A 23,309-nucleotide genomic window follows, 5' to 3' on the forward strand; every position below is an offset into this window, starting at 1 on the left:
CGCCGCCGCCGACCAATCGCGGCGGGCCGGCCGCCGCCGGCCAATGGACAGCGCCCGCTCCGGCTCCCATCTCCGGGCAGCCTGCGAGAGGGGGCGGGGTTAGGGGCGTGGTCGGCCCAGAGGAGGGGCGTGGCCGGTGGCGTCTCTGGGCAGCCTAGGGCAGAGAGGGGCGGGGCCGGCGCCTCGGCGCGTGCTTCCCGCTGGCCAATAGGATGGGCGCCATGCAAAGCAGGCCCCGAGGCCACGCCCCCAGGGCCGGGGTCCCGGTGCCGCTCCCCCTGAGGCGTCCCCGGGGTCCCGCCCGGTGTGGGCACCGCGGAGATGAGGGGCGGCCTCCGCTCCCCGCCCGCCCGCCTGCCTGCCGACCCCCGGGCCAGACCCCGTCCCCGGCCATCGCCGTCCTCATCGTGTCGAGATACCCCGGCGCCCGAGCCGGGAGCGAGCTGCTGTCGCATGCATGTCGCCCACAGCGGCGGGCTGCGCATGCAGGGGCAGGAGTGCGCTGCTGCCCGGCGGAGCTGGATGAGCTGAGTGCTCTGGGGGAAGCTGGGAGCCGGCATGCGAGAGCCTGTTTGTGTGTGTGTGTGTGTCTGTGTGTGTGTGTGTGTGTGTGTGTGTGTGTGTGTGTGTGTGTGTGTGTGTGTGTGTGTTTGCCTCAGGTCGCCGGGATTGTTAGGGATGATGAGTCAGGTTTTCTAGGCTCCATACTAATGCACGGAGATGGAGTGTATAATTAGGACAGAGGCAAATCTATTATCTGCAGCCTCAGAGAGCTGGGGTATGAGCCTCTTATTTTTTGCATCACGGCTTCTCTGCAGTTTCCCTTGCCCGGTGCTCTTTAGCTTTTGAGTGCACACAGAGCAGCTTCAGCATAAGTAGTCCCACCGACGTCAATAAAAGTTCATTAAATGTCGAGCGTTACGTAACTCATATTTTGAAAGATGATGATATGGAATGATTTTATTTTTTATTTTTTAATGGGAACAGAATGCTATTACTCTACTAAATTCCTAAGCGTATTTGGGATGTTACATTGTTTTCAAGGTTTCTCTCAGAATTTTAAATCAGGTGCTTTTGCTTTGCCTGGGAATACTTTCTATTTTTGCAAAATGAAGCGTTGTATAATTTAGTCAGCTGGCTGGCTAAAAGGGGCACAATGCAATTAGTAATTTTACATATCTTAAAGGAGAGTGATTGAACCTAGGTTTGTCTTTGAGAACTACCAAAAAGTTTCTCAGATCAGACTTTGCCACCATAAGTAAAGCCACATCCACAGAAACATTCTCCTCCATTCTTTCTTTCCCTGCTAGCCGTTTGAAAAGGGATCTTTTTCTCAGGCAATCTCTGTGGACTCCACTGTTGGGAATGCATCCAAATGTTACACTCACAGGCAGCCATACAAAATGCTTGGAGAGGAATACATGGAAAGGGGTTGGGGTTTTTTGTTTTGTTATTTTGTGGTTTTTTTCCCCCCTCAAACAGTGTACTAGAAATGGCATCCCAACACGAGAAAACAGTTTGGTTGCCTGAGTGCAGGTACTTGCTGTGCCATGTCTGAATCCCACACACTGCAGCATGGTGCTATTTAAACCAGGGGAGAAGGGTAGCCAAACAGGTTCGTTTTCATCAGGTAGTCTGAATGTAATGCTAAAATCTTAGTAAACTACGTGAATGATGTAAACAGCCTTTTATTTCTTGCTGAACTTCATTACAATGTTATCTGAAATAGGAATTTTTAAAAGAAACAGTAGAGGATCAGTGTTATTAAGCCACAAGCAAAGGGGAGTTTACTCTTCAGCTCAAGTAAGATCACTTTGAGTCATTTGCTGTTAAAGTGTCTGGTTCAAACTCAAACCCATTGGCAGTGATGGTAGTAGATGCGTTTGAAAAACAGGTAAGAGAAAGATTTTGGCTGAGTTACTACTCATATTTAAGATCAGAACATTTGCAAATACTCAGATTTCGGTAATAGCATTCATTCATTTATTTTATATCCACAGTGGCTTCTACACGTGAGTAAACATTCTTAGAAACGTGGTTGGATCCCATTCCCCTGCTGAAATTATTTCTGCCTTGAGTGACAACTTCAGATCTTCAGCATAGTCCATTAAACCCAGGAAAAATTTGCATTAGCCAGGTGTGAAAGTTAGGCTGACTTGTAAGGCAGTTTAAAATTAAAGAAATTTGGTATCTAGTCTCTGTTCTGCCACAAACGTCTTGTGAAAGAAAGCAGGACATGCATGCCTAGATGCTTAAGTATTTGGTTGACTAACCCTTAATTAAACAAGAAGCACTTAAGTACCTTTGTGGCTCCCAGTCTTGCCTTTCAGTACTTTAGTATCTGAGAAATGTCAAGAGAAATATAAACTTTGAAAGTGTTTCATTGTTTTTGGAAACAATACAGCAAATAGAGGTTGCCTAAAACCCTTTTTTGCCTTCAACAACAATTCTATTGGATAGCTTCTCTGGAGTTCATTTTCCCCTCTGCAATTTTTTTAAATAAAGAGTTTTAATGCTAATAGAGATCAGACATGTACTTAACAGGGCCAATGCTTGCCCAGTATCAGTCTTAGAAAAGTAGTGTATAGACTAGAGACCATATGACAATTTTCAAAACACCTGAACTCCTTCTAGATATCGTATTTGGGAATGAACTGCTGGGCTCTGTGTGACAATGCTCCTGTAAAACACCAGATTTGTGCTCTGTTTACAGCATCCATAGAGTCCTGCTGCCTGCAAAGGCTTCTGCATGTGGGCCTGGTTTTCAGCTCTTGGATTACTCCATTTTGAGTTAAACATCTGCATACGTTCTCCAAAATAAAAGCCTGCCTTTGTATAAGCTGGTTTCTTGGTAAATATATACATATTCTTGAAAGTTCTCCTTGTAAGCTTACTGCTCAAACAAAGTATGCAAAAATATCCAGTGCTCCCTTCACAATTATCTGGCAGTTTTTATGATTCAACTGTGCCTCGCTTGCCATCCAGTGCTGTGGATTTCCTTCAGTTTTTGCCCAGCTACTGAGTCATAAAGGAAAGCAGAATGCTGAAATTAAGGGGTACTTGAGTCACAAGCAGCATGGCATCTTGACCTGCCCGGGTGCTTTACAGAGATTGTCAGTTCTGTAAACCCAGTCAGTTGTCTCTGCTGAGGTCACCTAGACAGGCTGTGAACTATTGCTGTATAAGGGTAAGGTGGAAATTTTTTAAAAGTCTTGATGATATGGAGCATACTGGCTTGAGACCATCACATCCTTTCACAGAGATTACTGACTTGTTGGGATAGATTTGCACAAGTGGTTACTGGTTTAAACAGATTTTTATCATCAATGATCATAACTTCTGCAAAGTTTGAAAAAACAAACACCATGATGAAACAACAAGGCAGGAACAAACTTCCAAAGGAAGTGAGGATTACTCTGCCTCCTGAAATCATCAGATGCATTTTTGGCAGACGCATTGCAGGCAGGCATGGGCTGCTGCCCTTGCCATGGGAGTGGCTGAGATGTGATGGCCTTTGCTAGAAGGTCAAATTTCTACTAATGCCTCATGCAGCCTTCAAGTCAACATCGTTCAAACAGATTGGCCAAGAGACACAGGTGCATCCAAACACTGAGCTGCCTTCATCCCCCAGAGCGTATACTCATGCTGTGCTTTAGCAGTGTGATACCAGCTTTGAACTCCTGCTGAGGCTGCAGTATTTCCACCTGGAATTTGGACAAAATGCATCTCCACTGTCTTCTAGGGAGCATCACACCCAACAGCCATCTGCTGCACAACCATTCTGTAAGGGAGCACAGAGCAATACACATACACATTTTTCAAGAGCAATAAGATGATCTGTAGATTGCACTGACCATATTGTGTGTCCCAGAACAGTCAGCCTGCTGGCAATGTGCTGTGCAGGTGCTATGGGATGCTCACAAAATCTACATGCTCCTTCCCTAAATTATGCACCTACTCTACAAGCATGCAGTGCTTTTGTTGTTCATACATTATTGAGCAGCTTGATGCTTCCTGAAAAGGCTAGATTGACAAGATCAAGTGCTGTAAAATTGAACTTGTTATGCGGTGGAAACATTTGTTATTCATAGATATCCAGCAGCTTGAAGAGAGAGGACAGGAGGGGACAGCTGCCACGCAATAGCTCTGACTGGATTGCTGCAAGACTGGAAATCCCATATGAAATTAAAAGATCCTCAAGTTTTGCCCAGAAGTAGGAAGAGAGAGCATATGTGGGCACTCAGCTCTGGAGCCTTACCCAGCTCCCCGACTGCCACAGTGAAGTGCTGTGATTAAATGAGCCGATTGACACATGTCACATACCTTACATTTCATGACTCTCTGAGTCACTCAGTAAAGCCATACTGAACATCCATACACAGGTAAATAGGTGTAGTCTCTTCAGGCCAAAAATCCAGCCCATTGACATTATGTCAAATGAGTGATAGCCCTGCCTTCATTATCATAATTTTTGTTGCACTGTCCTAATATCATTTGCACAGCATTTATATTATGTTGTTAGGGAAAGGAAGAGCAACAGGTAAAGTCTGTGCCCTGAGTGATGTTGTGCACACTCTGACACTATAAAATGACTTCCCATCCTTACTATTACACATCCTAATAATTGTGTGAGGCAGAGAGATGTGATAGTTTGTGGAATTCTTCCTTGAGGGTGATGATACACGCCTTTTCATTTGCAGGATTTAGACCCTAAATAGATAAAGCACTTGAAATTGTGTTTATCATAAGAAATAATTATGGCCTGGTCCGGGAAAGCTGAGCTCAGTGACCTAATAGGCCTTTTTAATATCTGATTTCTTTGACAGAAAATATTAAATCACTATCCAACCAAGAAACCTCTTCTCTCTCGCTTCATGTTCTTCTGTGGTTTGCATGATAATTCACTAAATGTATTTCAACATGTTGTTTACTTCAGTTCAGCCTTCTGAGACCACACTGGCCAGTGCTGCAAGCCCATAAATAGGGATCATCTGGAAAAAAAGTACTTTATGCTTCAAGTTAAAGTTGGAAATGTTTCAGCCTGTACAATTTTTGGGAGCAATACAGAGGGGAAAATTATTAAATGGAAAAAAATTGTATCTGAAAATCAGGACAAAGGCAGCCTGGTCTAACTCCCTGCAAAAGTAGAATTGCAAATAATCCCTTGTAATGTGTTCCTATTAATATTGATGTTAGTCCTACAAAGCAGATTTAATGACAGCAGCAAGGCTACCTGTGGGGACAGAAAACGCTCTCCCCTCCAGGACTGGAGGTGGAGTTCATGGGGCAGACAGGGATGCCTGGGGACAGGCAGGATGTGGAGCGGGGACAAGTCCCGGTCTCAGCACTGCCTACACAGCTGCAAGGAAAGGCACCAGTTCCAGCCCTGGTAAGGATGTGCCCAAGGTTTTGTCTTCTCCTAAACATGTGTGCCTGCATCAAAGCTGCAGCTGTGACGTCTCTGTGAGATGTAAGTGTCCTCTGGTGCTGTGGACCAGTGGCAAGATTCCCTCAAGAAGACAGAAATGCTGCTGGCCTGTGGGTGGAAAGTGGGAGCTCCTGCCTTGGCTCCCAGCTACAACATGTATCACTGAAGAGCGCAGCCTAACCACACCTGTGTAGGTCAGGCTGGGCAAAACATCTCCAGCTTTCCTTTTGCAGCCAGGATGCCATGAGGCCAAGAGTTCAAAAGCCAAGGATCCAGAAGAGGGCAAGCAGGAGGCAGCTGGCTGGGGAAGAGAACTGGAACCTGGGGGTTTGCTGCCTGTTTCCTCCCACTGCTTTGGCTCAGTTTTGTGCCTGGCCAATGCAAAGCACACAAATGTCTTTGATTGGAAAACTGTAATGTTTCTCAAGCAGCAGAACTTGTCTGTTTGTATTTTGCAAATGAAACACTTGGTACAGCATGATGCCACATTAAGGATGGAGCTGATAAGTAAAATTTGCTTCCTGTATTCACTGGCAAAGTTATGTCTTTCATTATTTTCAAATACAAGACACAAATATAAAAAAAAACCAAAACCAAAACTTAGCAGCTTGTGGGATATGGCACATACTTAAGCTCCATTTCTCATTGAAACCCATGAGATATGACCATAAATATGCTGGAAGAGCAGGCTAAATTATGGCAGAGTTTTATTCCTTGTTTTTAGACAAAGAAGAGCTGAAGTGCTGAAAAATATGACTCTGTTATGGACTTGGCTTATTTTTATTTAAAAAATATTTTTTACCCTATTTCATTATTTTTCCAGTGGTTACATCCTGAAAAACCAGAGTGTTAGTGCAAGTGGAATTTTCTCAGAAGGTACCACACTTAGAAGCAATTAGGCGTGTGAGTGGAGGCAGTTAGCACATGGGATCATCCCCAGCAATATCAGCGAAGTGCTGAAGGCTTCTTTGCATGGTGTGTTTTCTTCTTTCATTCATCTCTGTCTGGATGCTGGGGACATTCTTGGACAGGAGAGGTGTTGAGATTCAGCCTTAAAGAAAGCCCCCTGCAGGGGAGTTGGCTGACTGAATCAGCAGCACAATTCGCGTGTGCAGAGCCTCACAACCTGCTAACCTTGGCACTTCCACCTCCCTCCCTCCTGCACAGCTAGGCGTGCCTGCTGTGATACACCAAAATACAGCAAGCAGGATGGGCCCGGCCATCTGGCACTGCAGAGCAGAGAAAAGGAGCAGCAGTTTCCCTGGACCAGCATCAGGCAGCTCCTTTCTGCTCCTGCCTCCTCTAGCCTGCTGGTTGTCTGCTGCTGGATGGAAATTCATGACTCCTGCATGTAGATTTTTCTTTGAAGACTCGTTGACCTATTTCAGCTCACTGTTGCAGTAGACATGAGCTCTATTTGTAATGTCAGGAGAGGGGAAAGGGAGGGTCGGTCTGGAAGGAAAAAAGGGTGTAATCAATGCACCTTGCTCTGCTGGTGAAACCCTGGCAGTCACTGCTTCAGTCCTGGGTCTCCTGGGGTGGAAATTGTAGAACCCAACTCCTGTTTGGGCATATAAATTAATAATAACATGGGTCATTGTATCTTGCTCTGCTAACTTCCAGATCTGTCTCTCGTATAACTGAACCTCAGGCACACAGACTGGACTATTTGCTATGGCCACTGAAGCATTTGTATGGATGAGGATTCATGAGAATGTTGGACAGTAGAAGCAGAGACTGTTTTATAGGTGAAGTGATGTCTTTGTACAGCACAAGGTCTGAGATGAAAAACATAAAAGGGTTCTATTTCCACAGCAAGGTCATGTCTTAAGAATTTTATTTGTCCTTATTTCTATTAAAAGAAATTTCTATTCATTTTACAGGGAGAAATAACTTATTTTAGTCAGGTTGTGTTGCTCTTGGACTTAACCTTCCTCTAGCTGGACTCTAAATCACTGGAGAGCATGGATTTTCTTGTAAACAGAGTTCAGAGCAGCTTTCCTTTTTGCATTATTTGGCTCCCTTGTTTCAGAAAGAGTATGGACCAAATTCTTCACTGGCATAACTCCAGTCCGAATCCTAGTATTCCTATTCTGACAATGTTGGGCCAAGTTGCCACGTCTTGTTTTGTCAATATATGTTCAGATCAACCCTGCTATAACCACTGGAGTCATATATCATTAGCACTAATCTACTGCTGAGCAGAATGCAGCTCCCTTTATAAATATCACTTTGGTGAAGGGAAGTAAGGAAAACAATGCTGAATGTGGCCTTAAATGTATTACTTACTCTGTTGAAAGATCATTCACTCTTGACTTAACTTATTTTAAGCATGACAGTCCAGGAAAAAATGTATATCTGTGAGTGGCATAAGACTCAGTAAGAGTCAATAAGGCCCAATGTTATGTGGTATTAATAAATGTATATTTGTGCTGAAGCATGCTAAACCTCAAAGGCTGGGTATAAATATCAATGTCTATTGAATTTCAGGAAGAGATGGCTGGCGGTAACTATGCTCCGTGTCATTCTGCAATATGCAATCTGTGTTTACACAGTGGCTATTCATAGGCACATTCCTGCTGGTAGGCAGAGAATTTGCCTCTTCCTAGTCAGTTTATGAGAAGTGAATTTCTTCCCTTACATCCCTGGCAGGATTGTTGGATTTCCTTTGAGTGAAGAAGCAGTGATGTGCTATCGAGCAAGTAATGTGTGAGCCAAAAGCGCTAGAGAAAGAGTGCCAAGCAGTCCACTATTGTATGAGGACAGCACTTGGCTAAAGGCAAAAGGGGTGCTGGTGCCTGAAGCAACTTTTTGCAGCTGGTGGGCAAAGCATCTTCTGTGCTGACTTGGGATCTTCTGAACATCCGCAGCGACTTCTCTCTGCGATAAAACATGGCATTCATGCATTTAATCACAAAGTGTGTCATAAGCAGTGGCGACAAGTCATACTGCAACAGAAGGATGTGGTTTCCAAGCGCTGTCTGTAACATGATTAAGCTTGGAGAGCAGAAGAAAGTGGTTGGTAACTGTTTGTCAGTGTAGTGAACAACTTGCAACTGTGCCAGGTAATTTTCTTGGTTGTGTTCTGAGCTGCCACGTGCAGCTGTTGTTAAAGCATTGCCAATTTGTGTGGCTGTGGGTGGGAGAGAGGGTCACAAGTGAATAAATCAGGTCTTTGGGTTTGCATACCTGTAGCCAGCTGTCCCAAAGCAAAGAAGCTGGCATTTAGTATGAAAAAGTCTGGAAATAATATTGTCTGATTAAAAAAAAAAAAATCGAGGCATGTCCTGTCTGTAGCATGTTTTCCTTTTCCCAGCTGCAGTGATGTTCATGAGAGATTATTCAGAAACAAGAAGGGAGGCTGCTCAGCTGTTTTGGAGGCACTGTCTGGGGTGGGCACCTGGGCACCATGGCAGCAGTGAAAATCCTAAGTGCATAAAATTTGTCATCTTCCCAAGCCACCTGGTACCTGAGGCCGAGTCTCTGCTGCCTCTGTGCATGAGGGTCACTGTTAAAACAGGGCACAAGGAGCTGGGACAGCTGGCCTTATGGAATGCTACAGACTTCTTGTGTCTTCTGTGTGAGAATTATTTTCTAGAGGCACAATGCCCACCAGCATACGACTTCATCATGAAAAGCAGACAGGATTTGTAATTCCGTGAAACTGGATTCTCCTTTCCCACACCTCAGATTGCTTTGCAGGTCTTTAATGTTATGTTATTATGAAGGGCAGCACGAGGTACTGGAGAATCAGACCCCATCTGCCTCCAGAGCTTCCTGAAGTATATGGAAATCCAGTTCTGTAAGATGCTTCATGAGTGGTGCAAATAAAAGTCCAGAAAGAGCAGTTACTTGTGGAGTTGTCAAAGAACAGTGTCTGTACTCGATAAGATGCAGAGAAAGTAAAACAGGAAAATACTCATACTGAAGACAAAGCTGATGTGGCTGCTGAACTCTTGATAATAGCATGAAAGGGAAAAACCCAACAGATCATGCACAGTGTGTCTGAAGTTATGTGAGCGATAGACAGAAGTTTTATTCTTCTTACCAAGAAAGGCAGTGTGATAGTTTTAATGTGAGCTCATTTTCTTCTGCTATCCAGAGCTTTCTCGCAGTTTATGCTAAAATGATTAGCCAAGTTGGGGTTTCCTAGGAGAGCCACAAGGCATGGGGGGACATTTGCCATCTAATTAGCTACCATTGATTAGTGCAGGGAAAAACCTGAGCAGCAGCTTCTTCTCTCCCCCTCAGTACCATGGTTGCATCCATCCCTGAGAGCTGGGACGGTGTCAGAAGAGCAGAATACTTCTGATCTTGAGGAAGCCAAGGCATGGCCATAGCCCGTGCTGGAGCATGGTGCCCAGACTGACAAGCTTGTGTTTCCTAGGGTTTGTAGTGACACACAGGACAATGGTGTGCTGGGGGTGATTCATGAGCAGAGCCAGTTATCTTCTCCAGCTCCGGGTTGCATGCCTAACCCTCTTCCAGCCCTTGAGCAAAGCCAGTGAGCAGCACCATGAGTCTTAATCCCATCACATCCTGTTCCTTGAGAGGACAAATACCCATCTGAGAAGAGCCCACGAGAAGGCAGGCAGGTCCTGGGCCTATGAGTTTTCCCGCATGCCTTGCCTAACTGCTGCAAAATTTCTCAGGGACTTGGAGTTTAGGTGATCTATTCCAATACCAATCTTCCCATAAGAACTGCAATGGCCACAATTTTTTTTGCATTTTTACTGATCTGCAAAGTTTACATTTGGACCTGAACACACCTGCAGCACAGCAATGGTGTGACAGGGGGTTTCCAGCCCCAAGTCCCATGCACTGCAGCTGAAATCAGAAATGGACCTACTCTGAGCAGCAGCATTATGGGCATGTGGTGGGCTTGCCATTTTCCCACACTATCTGTTGTATTACCATGGCTCACTCTTCATCTCCTAAGAAGAGGTGCGTGCTGTGGGCTCCTCACACCACTGAAGGTATCAGCAAAGGTTTGGGGTTTGCTGAAGAGCTACTAGAAACTGCTGGCTGAAGTCAGATGCTCGTGGTACAATGGAAACCAAAGGTAGTGCACATCTAGGAGAATATCCTGAGCAGCACCAGGAGATTTGCATAAAGTTCTTGCACAAATATGCACTGGAAGGAAGAAATCCTCAAATATTTGTGTTTAGTGCTCTCTTTTGCACTTCTGTACATGAAGACCCATGGCAGACTTGCAGCCTGGGCTGGTTAGTAACTTTGCTCTTTGATTAAGAAGCTAAAAAGTAGAAAACAGGAAGACCCTCCAGAGGTCAGGACAGGCACTCTGCCATCACAGGCAGCATTCAAATGACTCTGTAATCAAAACTGTACTTCACAGCAAGTGAGGTCGCAGCAGTGAATTTGAAAGAAACTGCAGGAAGAACCGGACATTTAAAGCAAACTTTGCTGTTTCTAAGTCTCCTGTGGCTTATCCAAATGGCCCCTGCTCCAAAGGTTCCTCATGGCCAGAGGCTGCAGCGCTGTGAAGCAAGAGTCCTGACGGTAATTGCAGAGGTCAGGCAAGTGCAAGGCTTTTGGCTTTTGGCTGGTGAAAATGGGACTCTCAAGCCGCAGATGAGAAACAGTGATACTGAAACTTCATCTGAGACAATCGCTACCAGGAAGATGAAACCAGCAGTTAAGGGTGTCGGTGTGAAATGAGGCAGCCAGTCAGAGAGGCGCGTTGGCTTCAGGCACCTAGGAACAAAAGGCTGTTTCATGAAGACGATGCCCTGGGAACAGTGCTGGTGGGGGGAGGAGGGCAGAAATCAAAGAGTGGGCAAAAAATAAGGTGGCTGGATATCAGTGGACAGGGTGACTCCAAAGACTGCCTGTCCTCCCAGCTGAGATGAATGGTTTCTTTCTATTTACGTAGATCTGTATGCAGAAAAACATTATAACTATGATCTAAGCAGAGTCACAGACATTTTGGCGCCTGGGCTGGTTCCCTCCTCCCACTCCAACGAGCAGGGCTTGACCCGAGTGGTGAAACGCATCACGCGAGCCCTGTGCGTGTCACCCCGCGCCATGCCGAGCCCTGGGAGCAGCACGGGCCGCCCTTCGCCCGCCACTTCACCCTCGGCCTCCTTGCAGGGGCTGCCCGTGCTGGGGTGACCTCGTTTGGGGAGGATGAGTGGGCAACACATCCCCCCTGCCTACCAGTGCTGCAGACCTCTGCCACGTCCCACACCTTTACAACGTGTCTTTGCCAGCGTTTCCCTTTGAATCCAGCAAAGCCAACAGAGCCTCAGTCGCCATCCCAAGCTGAGCATATGCTGAAGTGCTCTGGGAGCAGCCAGCTGAGTCATAAGGCAATCCAGCAATTCCTATTCAAAGGCTGCTGTCTCTGCCCTTGTGGAAAATGCATTTATTGTTTTGGTTTTTTGCTTCTTTGTGCTAAGGTTCAAGCAGTGCTCTACTTGTTATTGCATGTAATGGTTTGTACGCCGCACTCCAGCCCAGCGAGCGCTGGTGCCAGGTTGCAGCAGTGCTGGGACAGAGCGGGTGCCCTTTGTGGAGCACAGCACAGCTGTGGCTGGCACGGTGGAGCTGCACTGGGCACCCCCTCAGCATCAGGTAAAATGGGAAACTCGGGAACTACCAAGCTAAGATGGACCTGAGCACAAAGCTACCAAAGTGAGCCATTTGACTTGCTTGCCTCAAGACTGAATTTATTGACCTGCTTACTTACCTCAAGATTAAGTTTATAAAATTATTTTTAAAAAGTTAATTTTTTTCCTCTCTGCAGTCTCAAGGTGTAATATGTAAGTGGATAAGATCTGAAGAAGGTCTCATCTCCTCTCTTCCTTCACAAATCTGCCTGCAGTCTGGACTTTGCCACAGGTTCCAGGACCCTATGGCAAGTAGTTTCACCTCTCACCTTGGGAGGGGCGATTCCAGAAACCCACTTTTGTATTTTATTCATGCAAATGAACAAATGGGAGGCATCTGGCTGTGGACTGGAGCTCTGCCCCTGGGCTTCACACCTCTCCCCAGTGCACTGCACTGTGCTCAGCCCCCAGAGGGGTGGTGATTCCCTCCCCAGAACCTCTCCAAAAGATCTGTGTGTGAGGTGGCTTTTTGGGGCTGTCACCTTGCTGGCATGATGTACGTACACCCTCCAAGGGCCCCCAGCACAGACCCCAGCTGCTTGGTTGTCGCTCCTTGGGCAATCTGCATCACCTGCTAGCAACCAGGGTTCTAGGAGGAGAATTAAATAAAGATGCACATTGTTATAGGCAGAATAATGACTCATTATCCCCATTTTAGTGGCAGGATAGCTGGCCACCACACTCCGTAAGAAGCTAGCCATGGAATAAAAAGCAATAAAATAGAAAGTCTATGTTTCCTCCTTGCCAGCCCCTTTTCTTACTCCCTGGAGGGCTGCCCTGAGCAGCACATAGGGAGCAGGCAGATTTTGGCTCAGCAGCGCTGTTTGGAGGAGGGGAGGAGTGCTGGGCCGCCAGCATTGTGTGCGGCAGAGTGCAGAGAAGCGTGGGGCTGGCCTGATGGAAAGGCAGAAAAAACCCCACTGACAACCCCACAGCCTTTGAATGGCAGCATCCTCCTTTGTAAACAGAATATGCAGATATATTATGCAACTCCTGGTAAATTAACAGGTTTTCCATACTGTTAAAACATGGTAATTAAATGTTTGCTTGTCTAGTGCCTTTGCAACAGCAACATTTTGACTCTCTACTGTTTTTACTGTTGTGGCTATGTCATTTGTGCCCTTTCTGCTTTATTGCCATTCTGCTAACACTAAATATTAAAAATAACACCACCTCACCTCTGCATATATTCTCAAGTATGAATTGCTAGTGCATTTTCAAGCTTGCCTGAAAATCTACTTTTCTATTAAATGTAAAATTAATTTAGTGCAACATCCCAAGAAAGGATATTTCATGACGGCCTCCAAACATGCAGACCTTCAGTAAATCCCCAAGAACTGGTAACATTGGCAGTGCCAAGAGGCACAAATCAGGCTGACAGCTCTGGTTTAGTATGCATTGTACAAACACAATGAAACTCATCTCTACAGCTCACATGCTGTAGAGACAAATGCAAAAAGGTTGGAATGGAAAAGGAAGCATGAGGATATGAGGTGACTGGCACAGGTCACAGCTCAGGTCATGGGCACAGCTGAGAACTGAACTTTTGAATGTGTCTTTCTAAAGTGGTGCACTCTAGAAACCACTTGATTTGACTGTACTCTTACTTAGGTTGTACTGTGAGCTCTCTCCCACCAGCAGAAAAATCAATTGCCAGCAGAGACACTTTTTAGTTAAGGGTATCACACAGGGTATACCAGTGATACTGCAAAGTCATCATCTACGGGGATGGTATCCCACAAGTGAGATGGAGGTTTTGAACAACAGTACTTTTATAATAACTACTGCTATGAGAAGTCCTCCTTGTTCATGTTTCTGCTTAGTTATTGCAAATAAAGCAGGTCCCTGCTTTTTTATTTGAAAAATCCACAATGGAATAACGCGTTCAAATGTCTGCTTTTATTGAATGTATACAACAGTAGCACGTTGCTACTCTGGTTGGTGTCTGGTCACTTCTGCTGTAGCTGTTGATAGGTAGAGGGTGGTGAGGGACACAAGTGACTCACAAGTATTTTGAGGCTGCTGCAGTTCCCCTGCTTACTCTCTGCATTTGTCCATCACACAAGAGTGAGGTAGGATAAAAAAAATGCTTAGGCAACTTCAAAACTGAATTTATATTAAAAAATAATGCCTCAGGCTTTCTTTCAAACCAAACTGCATCTTCCTTTTTGGTTCATACCCTCCTTTTGCCACCTGCTTCAAAATGCTACTGCATCAAGAACCCCTGTTTGACACACAAAGCTGATCTTCTTCCCTTGCCCATCACTATTCTTGAGACAAATTCCTCGGGCTTTTTTAACATTTACAGCGTCCCAGATAGGGGTTCAAGGAATGAACAAACATTTTCCTCTCAGGAGTTCAGCATGTGTTTGCATAGGGTCATGGACAACTCTTGGGCATTATCCAGCTCACCTAAGCTCAGCAGACACTTAAGGTCACCACTGGTAGCCGTGCTCCAGCCATGGGGCTGGGCCAGGAAGGCAACCCAGGTCTTGGTGTTGGTGAGTCTTGTCTTGGCATGGGCAGGAGAAATCAGGAGCCACAGTGCAGGGCAGACTGTATTGGTTGTCCCTTACTGGCCTGAGCCTTGGTGGCCTTACTTCAGGAGGAGGTCACACAGGCTGGTGAGGGGGAGGTGAGTGCTGTGGGTTTTCACAGATGTACAGCCACTAACATGGGATGAGCAGCAGTGAGTCCCAAACACTGCTCTATCCAAAGGGGGCTGAACAGCTGAAATCCTCCATCCATTTAATAAATGGAAGATCTTCAGCCAACCCTCTGCACCTGGCCTGACTTCCCCAGTCCTGCAGGAGACGGTGAGCATTCAGGGTGCTGTGGGAGATTAAGGGGGCCCCCAGATGGCCAACCTGACTGCTGTCCCAAGTCTGTCTTCCCACTTCCAGCTCTGAGCTCTAGTTCCTATCCTTTTTGAGATCCCAGAACAGCCCTTTGTCAACTGCAGTAGTTATTTATAAAGACAAATGATATTAGGAAAGAGCTTGATATCTTTTAAATTGCATCTGATGAAATCTGCTTGCAGTGGCCACATGTGTGAGAAAGTCCCCTTGGCTCCCTTGGAGCCTTTTGGCTTTCATTGCTGGGCCCATACATCACAGCCACTCCATTATCCCTAGCTTAGGGCCCTTGTCTTCAAGTGGAGAAGTCCCTGCCCTCTCAGCTTTCATGAACCCTTTATCCAGTTTGTCCCATGTTTACCACAAAGCTGGTGCTTTGGCCACTGCAACAGGCAGTGACTAACTCATGGGCCGAGGTCAAAGCTGGAAGGCTCAGAATTTTGTTTCTTACATGTAAGAAGTATCCAGCATTCGTCTAAAGTCAGAAACTCTCAGGTGATTTTACCTTGCCTTGGTTCAGACCTCAGATTTGAAATTAATTTTTGAGCCAGTCCCATTAGCATCCAATGAGGGACATACTTTGTACAAGCTGACCCTCAAACACATACACAGACCAGGGAGGAGAGAGAGGTAGAAAAAAAAAATAAAGTGAATATAACAGAAGTAAATCAATATGAAAAAAAAAGGGCTCTGTCTTAATTTTAAACATTATGAGAAATGACATAACATGGAGAGGTGAAACTGTTTCCCTCACAGGCAGCCTACAGACAACCCAAAGATGACCATGTTGTTAAATCTGTTCATGTTCTAATAATGCCAAAGAAGCTCAAATGGAAATGGAGCCCCATTTTCCTATACGCTTTCCAAAGCCAAAGTTTTTCCTGCACTGCCTCCTTGCCCCATGTTTCCAGGGTGGTGAGCTGTAAAACAAGGTGCCTGTGTTGCTTGGTGGATGCTCCTGTGCTCCCTTGGTGCCAGGATGGGCAGTGGCTGCACCCATGATGACCTGAGCCAGCAAGAGACAAATCTCTTTCCTAGACTTCTTTATTGTTGCATCTCAGTTAATTTGAGTGAAATTAATGTGTATTATTGCACTTAATCCTCTAGTTGCTCCAACCTGCAAAAAATTCCTGTGAAACTTGAGGCATGGCTCAGAGTTAGCTTTATAAAGTGGCAGGTACAAGCGAGTTTCATTGCTGCTTGGTGGATTTGGGAATGCAAGATGATTGAGATATTATGGGTGCAGATGCTCTGTATAAGTAGAAGATAGGATTCATGACATCTAATTTGGTAATCTGCAAGCCAAAAGTGATGCATTTTGGTGGCCCATTTCCTCCTGTCACCTGCAGAAGCAGGAGTCCTCAGGAGATGGTTTATCCCTTCTCTTTCAGATGCTCAGGACCATGTGAGTCACCGCTTCTCTCTCTGGATTTGGAGGGCTCATGGCAGGTCACTTGTCCTGCAGCACCATCACTGTCCTCAGTCACAGAGGGGCATTACGTGACTCTCAGAACAGCTGCTTAAATTTGGGCCAGACCACACCAGGGGAAAGAGTAATGAAATAGAGCTGTGCTGGCCAGACCTAGGAAGCTGGGCTGGTTTTCTGCTGATGTGGAAAGAGAGTCTGCTCTATTGTTCCTATCCAGGGCTGTGAGCAAGGGCACACGCTGTGCTCTGCCTTTGCTGAGCAGGCTCAAGGTCTCCATTTCCTGCTCACCTCACAGAAGTTCTATAGATAAACATCTGCACTTTTCTAGGCTGAGAGTGCTAAAAGCAAATGCCACCCCTGCTCAGCTTTTCAGATGGTTGACAAAGCACTGTAAAGGTCCAAGTTTTATTTGGAAATGAAAAGATCTTTGTACCAAACAGAACATAGCTTGTGTGCTGCTGAGACCGACAGTCACTAAAAGCAAGCACATCTGCTGATGCAACCTAATTGCTGTTTTGATTGCCCAGCCATGACAGGGCATAAAAATATTGTCTGTCTACAAAAAAAGAATGAAACCTCACTTGACCGTTTTGTGCCCAAATACCTTGGCACCCAGCCCTGCCGAGCTAGAGTTGGGCAATCTGAATTCAAAAATTTCCCAGTGGAACCAGCTCCTAACAACACAAAGCTGTGCCTGTCTGACTGGATGGGCTATTTTCATGAGTCTGAATAAAAATCATGTCTAGAGCACTGCACGTTTCTGTGGGGGCTGTGCAAGAAGGTGGGCACACTGGCCTGTGCCCGGGAGCTTTCCAAGTTAAGTAGGTAGAGAATGAGCCACTGTTGAAAGCCAGTCTCTCAAGGCTTATGGGCTTTCTGCTTGCCTGTGGACAAGGATCCTTACAAAACAACATTAAGAACATTTCTGAAGCAACATGGCAGGGCTGGAGCTAATACCCAATTAGGAGAGGCCACATCTGCTTACTGAAAGAAGTTCTTGACTCTTGTGGGAAACAGGAGAGTGGGCTCCTCAAATTCAGGTATAAATCACAAGGATGTCTCACTTTCACTTGATTTTGACGAAAACCAGATGTTGTACTTCACCCTGTTGTCTAACAGGACAGCTTTATAACAAGTTACACCAGCATGGCTGACCCTAACTTTCCTCCTCCCTGCCCCAAGTAATGTGGACAGTGCAGAGCCCCAGTCTGTGCTGGGGCTGGTAGGTACCAGCTGGCTGGACTGGGATGGAGTGGGAACCCCTGCCACAGCCAGCAGAGCCCTGCAGGACACTGCTCCAAGGCAAGTTTTTGGGCCAAATCCAGCCTCCCACAGTCCAGCTCTTCTGGACTTACCTGCTTATAGGAAGTGAATAGAAGGGAGCTGGGGTAGGAGTAAGCCACAGAATCATAGAAACATAGAATTCTTTGCACTGCCAAGTCCACTACACATGTCCCCAGAGCCATATCTACATATAATTTAAATACCTCCAGGGGTGGTTGTGGCTCCACCACTTCCCTGGGCAGCCTGATCTGGTGCTTTCTTTTTGGTCAAGAAATTCTCCTTGATATCCAAACTAAACCTCCCCTGGTGCATCTTGAGGTTATTTTCCCTTATCCTATTGCTTGCTGCTCAAGAAAAGAGACTGGCCCCTACCTCACTACAACCTCCTTTCACAGATCAATAAGGTCTCCCTTCAGCCATGTTTTCTCCAGGTTAAACAACCCCAGTTCCCTCAGCCACTCCTCATCAGAGCTGAGCTCTATAAACTTCAACAGCTTCATTGCTCTTGCAGAGAAAAAGATTGATCTTTCCCTCCCATTAAAAGGGGTATTGATTGATCTGCCCATTTAATAGGCTTCACCTGCTAAACCCTGGCTTGCAGCCTGTCTCTCCCTCTTCAGCCAGCTGCTCATACCAGTGCTTTTGTATTTTCCTTCCTCCATGGTGGAGCCTTACAAGTTTTTCTTTTAAGAGTGAACCAAGTGATTTCAATCAGTTGCTAGCCCAGCCCTGTACCAGTGAGGGGCTCCTGACTGCTCCCTGGCTTGGCAGTGCAGCACATGATATCCTCAAGATCCTTCTCCCTCAGTACAAAAATATCAGACTGGCTTAAGACTTTTTAATGTGGAGGGGTTTTGTTTGTTTTTTGAGGCGTTTTTTGTTCTTTTTTTTCCCCCCTCAAATTCCTCCCAGGAATCAGTGTATTTCACCCACTGAAGCTCTTGCAGGGCTCTGACTGCAGCATACATCAAACACTGTGGGGCATTGCAGTCACCTGATCAGAGGGGAGCAAAGAATGGAAAAGATTGGCTGGCCCTTTTCACAGCCTGCTGGGCAAACCCCAACTGCAAATCTGAATGTGTCTCTGCTGTGTTCAAACACCAAGGAAAAATCAGGGAAGCTAAAATCAGTTATAAATTGCATGTTTTCTCTGAATTATGAGAATGTAATAGGGTAGTCAAAAGAGCTGGCATGGCTTTCACCACGTCTCCATGTTCCCATAATCACCCCCACCTTGCCTCCACTGGGTTCCCTTTGGGTTATGGCAGTGCACCAGTGGTTCCCATGTAGAAGCTGACCTGAGATACAGCACCTTGGCTTTGGCCACTGTAGACCTGATAAAAAGAAAAGAATGCTGCATCTTGCTGAACAGCCTTTCCTTTTGGTCACAGGGAACAAGGGAAATTGTCAGGATTAACATCTTGTGACATCCCACAGTCAAGAACCCTTTGGGAGGAGGTGTGGGGAGTGGGACCATTTGTGGAGATCTCCCAGGGAGAAAGAATGAAGCTGCTGAGAAGAGGTTGTGTCTACTCCCAGCAGCATTTGCAGGCAGTGCAGCAACACCTTGCTGTTGATAGAGGTGACCAGTAATTTGAACAGATGGATCTACATTTTATTCCATGTTCAGCTCCACAGATGACACAAAAAAAAGTTTACTCCAAAATAAATAAACATTTGCAATGGTGAAATTCTGAAAATCATTTGAGAAAACTTTTATGCAGTATTTTGTGTGTCAAGCATTTACAAGTGTTCCCAAGACTCTCAGAGAGAAGGTTTGGGAAGGATGGCTTTCTTAGCATGGCAGCCCTGAGATCAGTCACCTTTGCCAGGGTCTTTCTATGCAGCAGAGGGAAGCTCCAGGAACTTGGTGTACCCATGATCCTTGTGCCTGAGATCCAGCAGGGCAGCCTGCCAGGGGTGCTGTGTGTGAGCTGACAAGAAACAGGGAGGGTTTGGAAACATACCTGGCAACTGAGACTGTATTGGAAAATTGCCTGGTTTCTGTCAAAGTGTTGTCAAAATCATCCCATTCTCAAAGTATGTTTTCTTTGTGTCAGGTCAGCATTTTCAGGGTAAAAAAAAAAAATAAAAAAAAAAAAAAAAAAAAAAAAAAAAAAAAAAAAAAAAAAAAAAAAAAAAAAAACCCCAAGGAAAACAGCAAAAAAAAGTTGGAAAGTTTTCAATCAGCAATCAGCCCAATGGCGGTATGTTGTTGGTCTTCACAAGTCTCCAAAAGGAGGTTTCTAAGCCAACTCTGAATTTTACACAGAGTGAGGAGGGTGAAGGAGAGCAAAGGTTCCTCTGGGACCTGCTTCTCCACAGTCTGATCCCAAAAAGAAAATACTGTAGCTGAGTGTGACCAGAATTACAAATACTCAGCAATGACTTCTTGAGCAAAAACCACTTATTGAGTCCTTCAAAGCAAAGTCAGTCTGTCTTGATAAAAAGCAATGCTGACCATTTCTCAGTCAAGGCCCTGATGTACTCCACTAGCTTTCATCTACCATAGATGATACAGATGCAAGATATTTTCTTTTTTTTCCAACATCTACACTACCTAATGAGTAACTGTTGTCCACACTTTACAAAGATGGGTACTGTGTTACCTTATGGGTTTGTTCCACCACCAAATCAGTCCTATCCAGAAAAAAAGCAATTCCCTTCCTCATTATAAGAGCCTGCCTTTGCTGTGAAAGCAAGATCATTCACACTTACTAGTCTATCTAAGACCAGAAGAAACCTCCGTCAGAATTCTGGATAGCAAAAAGGACAAAGCCATAGTGTGAATGGAAAATGGGTTTTTCTGGGAGGGATGTGCCTCCCCTCTGAATTGCTGAGGTAGTGGTTGATGCCCAGTGTAAGATCTAATTTACTACACTCCACTCCCCACTCGAAAATGAGATCCAAACATTCAGGTGTTGGTAACCACTGATGCATAGCTGCTTTGAGGAATAGAAAATTCACATCTGCCTTCCCAGGTCTGCCATCTCCAGGCAGGTAGACACTGCCCCAGGTGACCATGTCCAGTGTCACTGCACCAAAGAATTTGTTTAAGTTGTGAAGTGACATGAACTAAGCTGATGGTACACCTGGGGAAACAACATGGTAAATCCAGTGTCATTTCATCCCAAAGTAGACGTTTTCCTCTCTGAAGACAATCCTCCTTCAGTGATCAGTACAGCCTCCTCTTCTTCTAATGTTCTTAAATCCTGGTCTACTGCTACATGATGGGCATGTTCAATACCATTCTTGTGCATAGGTAACACACTACTTCTAATTTTTGGATTGTGGGTTGCTGATTTTTCCACCAAGAGAACATTTCTTGTAGTTAACGAGGATTTTTGGGTGGCATTAATCCCACCCTATTTAAAAGTCTACAGTAATAGTCTATATCTGAGCTGATTTCTCTGGGAGTCTTTTGATGATTGTTGGAAGAAACAGGCACCATCAGCAGGCAATGTACCTGTTTTACTTTGAAAATCTTGTTTAGGATTGAAACAATCCAAAGTGATCTCTAAGTGTCCAGGTGAATTCCACCCTTGTACTGCAATGATTTAAGATCCTGAGAGGATGAACCGTAAAGAACAAAAATTAAACTCTTTGTGCAGGATATACGGTCTCTGTGGTTTCCCTTACCTTGTTTCAAGGTGCCACTGGGGCTGAGGACACAAGACTCTGCTGCTGATGTTCATCTTGGGTCCGTGTTATTGCACCAGTGACAGCATCCTCTGATGGAGGCAGCTGACAAACAAAGTTGATAACAAGAGTGACCTTGTACCACCATACCAGCAAAGAACTCACATTTTCTACCTAGCTCCTGCTCCTTGTCTCACACTGAAGGGCTTTCCAGGAATTATACTTCTGCCCCTCTTCTGCCCTTCTTAAATCCCCTTTTGTCACTGTGGCCAAATAGAGGTAAATGTGAATGCAGTCACTCCTTAGGCTGGCTAACCTCTAAGTCCTGCTGCCAGAGTCCCAGAAGTGGGGGGAGAAGTCAAAATTGGTTTGTCTCACACCACCAGGGGTTTCACCCATTTGCAGTACAAGCCCTTCATCTCTTCCCTCCCTATGATAAGACCACCTCTAAAGAAAGAGAGGGCTCCTTATGTAACTAGAAGGCTCCCTAGAGCCTATCAGTATCAGTTGCTCCCATTTCTGGCTGCTCTTTCTCTCACAGAAGCCAAACTGTATGAATTGCATTAGGGATTCAGCACTCAATGAAGTCTTATTCTTTCCTCTTGCTCACACAGCAGAACCATCACACTCTATCCCACTGAGTCTCTCAATATAACCAATATGTAAGGACTGGAAAGAAATAAATGTTTTAGCCAGGGAGGTATGAAGGTAAGTCCTCATCCTAGATCTGAGTTCCCACTGAACTCAGTAGAGGAGAAACTCCTCTACTCACCAGAGTGGTGATAGATGGAGAGCAAACAGCAAGACAAGATTCTGAGCTGTGTGGTACTTTCCCACTGCCTGGGAAGAGCCCCTCTTGCAGGCCAGGTCCCTTTACCAGTAAATCCTCTCTGTTACCAGCAATGTGGGTCTGCTGTGTAAGGTGAAATTAATTAAAAAATCAAAACTGTTATTGATGCAAATGAAAAGCAGGGAATTTTTTTCTTAACAGCTGTCAACTATTTGAATTCTTGCAAAAGTCTTACTCAGTGTTGGAGCTGAGTCACTCCTACAGTGCATGGCCAAACTAACATCTTGTGGGGATATGTTTGGGGAGGGGAGTGGGAGTAAAGGGGAGGGAGGGGGCTAATCATACTCATAATTTCTCATCTTCCAAAATAATCTGTTTTCTAAATGCACTGCTAAACCCTTGTGCTAGCAATCCACCATCTGCTCCTTCTTTCAAAACACCCACTATGTAGTCTGCTGTATTGTTACACTGCCAAAACTCTATATACTGTGGGTAGAATAGTCTCTTCTTTCAGATGCTTTTCTTAGGTGACAGGGGATAAAAGCCTTTGGAATTAGCACGAAATATAAGCTAGTGCATGGCCATGCAGCTTGCTCTTATCCTGCAATCTGTGATGTAATCTCAGCAGCAAACAAGCAACTAAATTTTATCCATCTAATTCCAGGCAGGGGCTCTGGTATCACCCTCCAGCATAGACTGGAGCTGGAATGTTTTGGGTAATCTCTGGAATGCCTCAACAGAATTATAAATCCATAAATCAAAGCAGTCATTATGTATTTGAATAATATGTGGATCAAAGTCTCAGATTGAGGGCCTCTTTGTTCCCATGCTCTTTTTATATCTTATTCAGTGAGCATCTATTCAATGAGAAACAATTACAGTGAATTTAGAGCAAAAACATACAGTGCTAATGGAGCTCTGAAGACCTCCTCTGGCAAAGCATTTAAGCATATGCTTAATTTTAAGCACATGAGTGGTAAGAGCGAAACTGCACACAAAAGAGTGGTATTTAGTTCAGCAATATGTTGAATTGGTATCTAAATTTAAATTATCGATCTCTCCAAATTGAGCCTTTTTCAAAGTAGTTAATCTTTACTCTTCCACCCAAACAGTTTGTTAGCAGCATTTCATACCACAGGTCTGTGCAAATACTGCATTAAATCCTGCTCATCCTACTCTGAGGCGAGTCTGTCCTCAGTAGGAGCAATTAAAGAAAGAGGAGCAAGACAAAGGCCACGTCTCGTTAAACAGTGCA

Source organism: Onychostruthus taczanowskii, unplaced genomic scaffold (assembly GCF_017590055.1).
Source record: "Onychostruthus taczanowskii isolate IOZ18803 unplaced genomic scaffold, ASM1759005v1 scaffold54, whole genome shotgun sequence".
Taxonomy (NCBI): Eukaryota; Metazoa; Chordata; class Aves; order Passeriformes; family Passeridae; genus Onychostruthus; species Onychostruthus taczanowskii.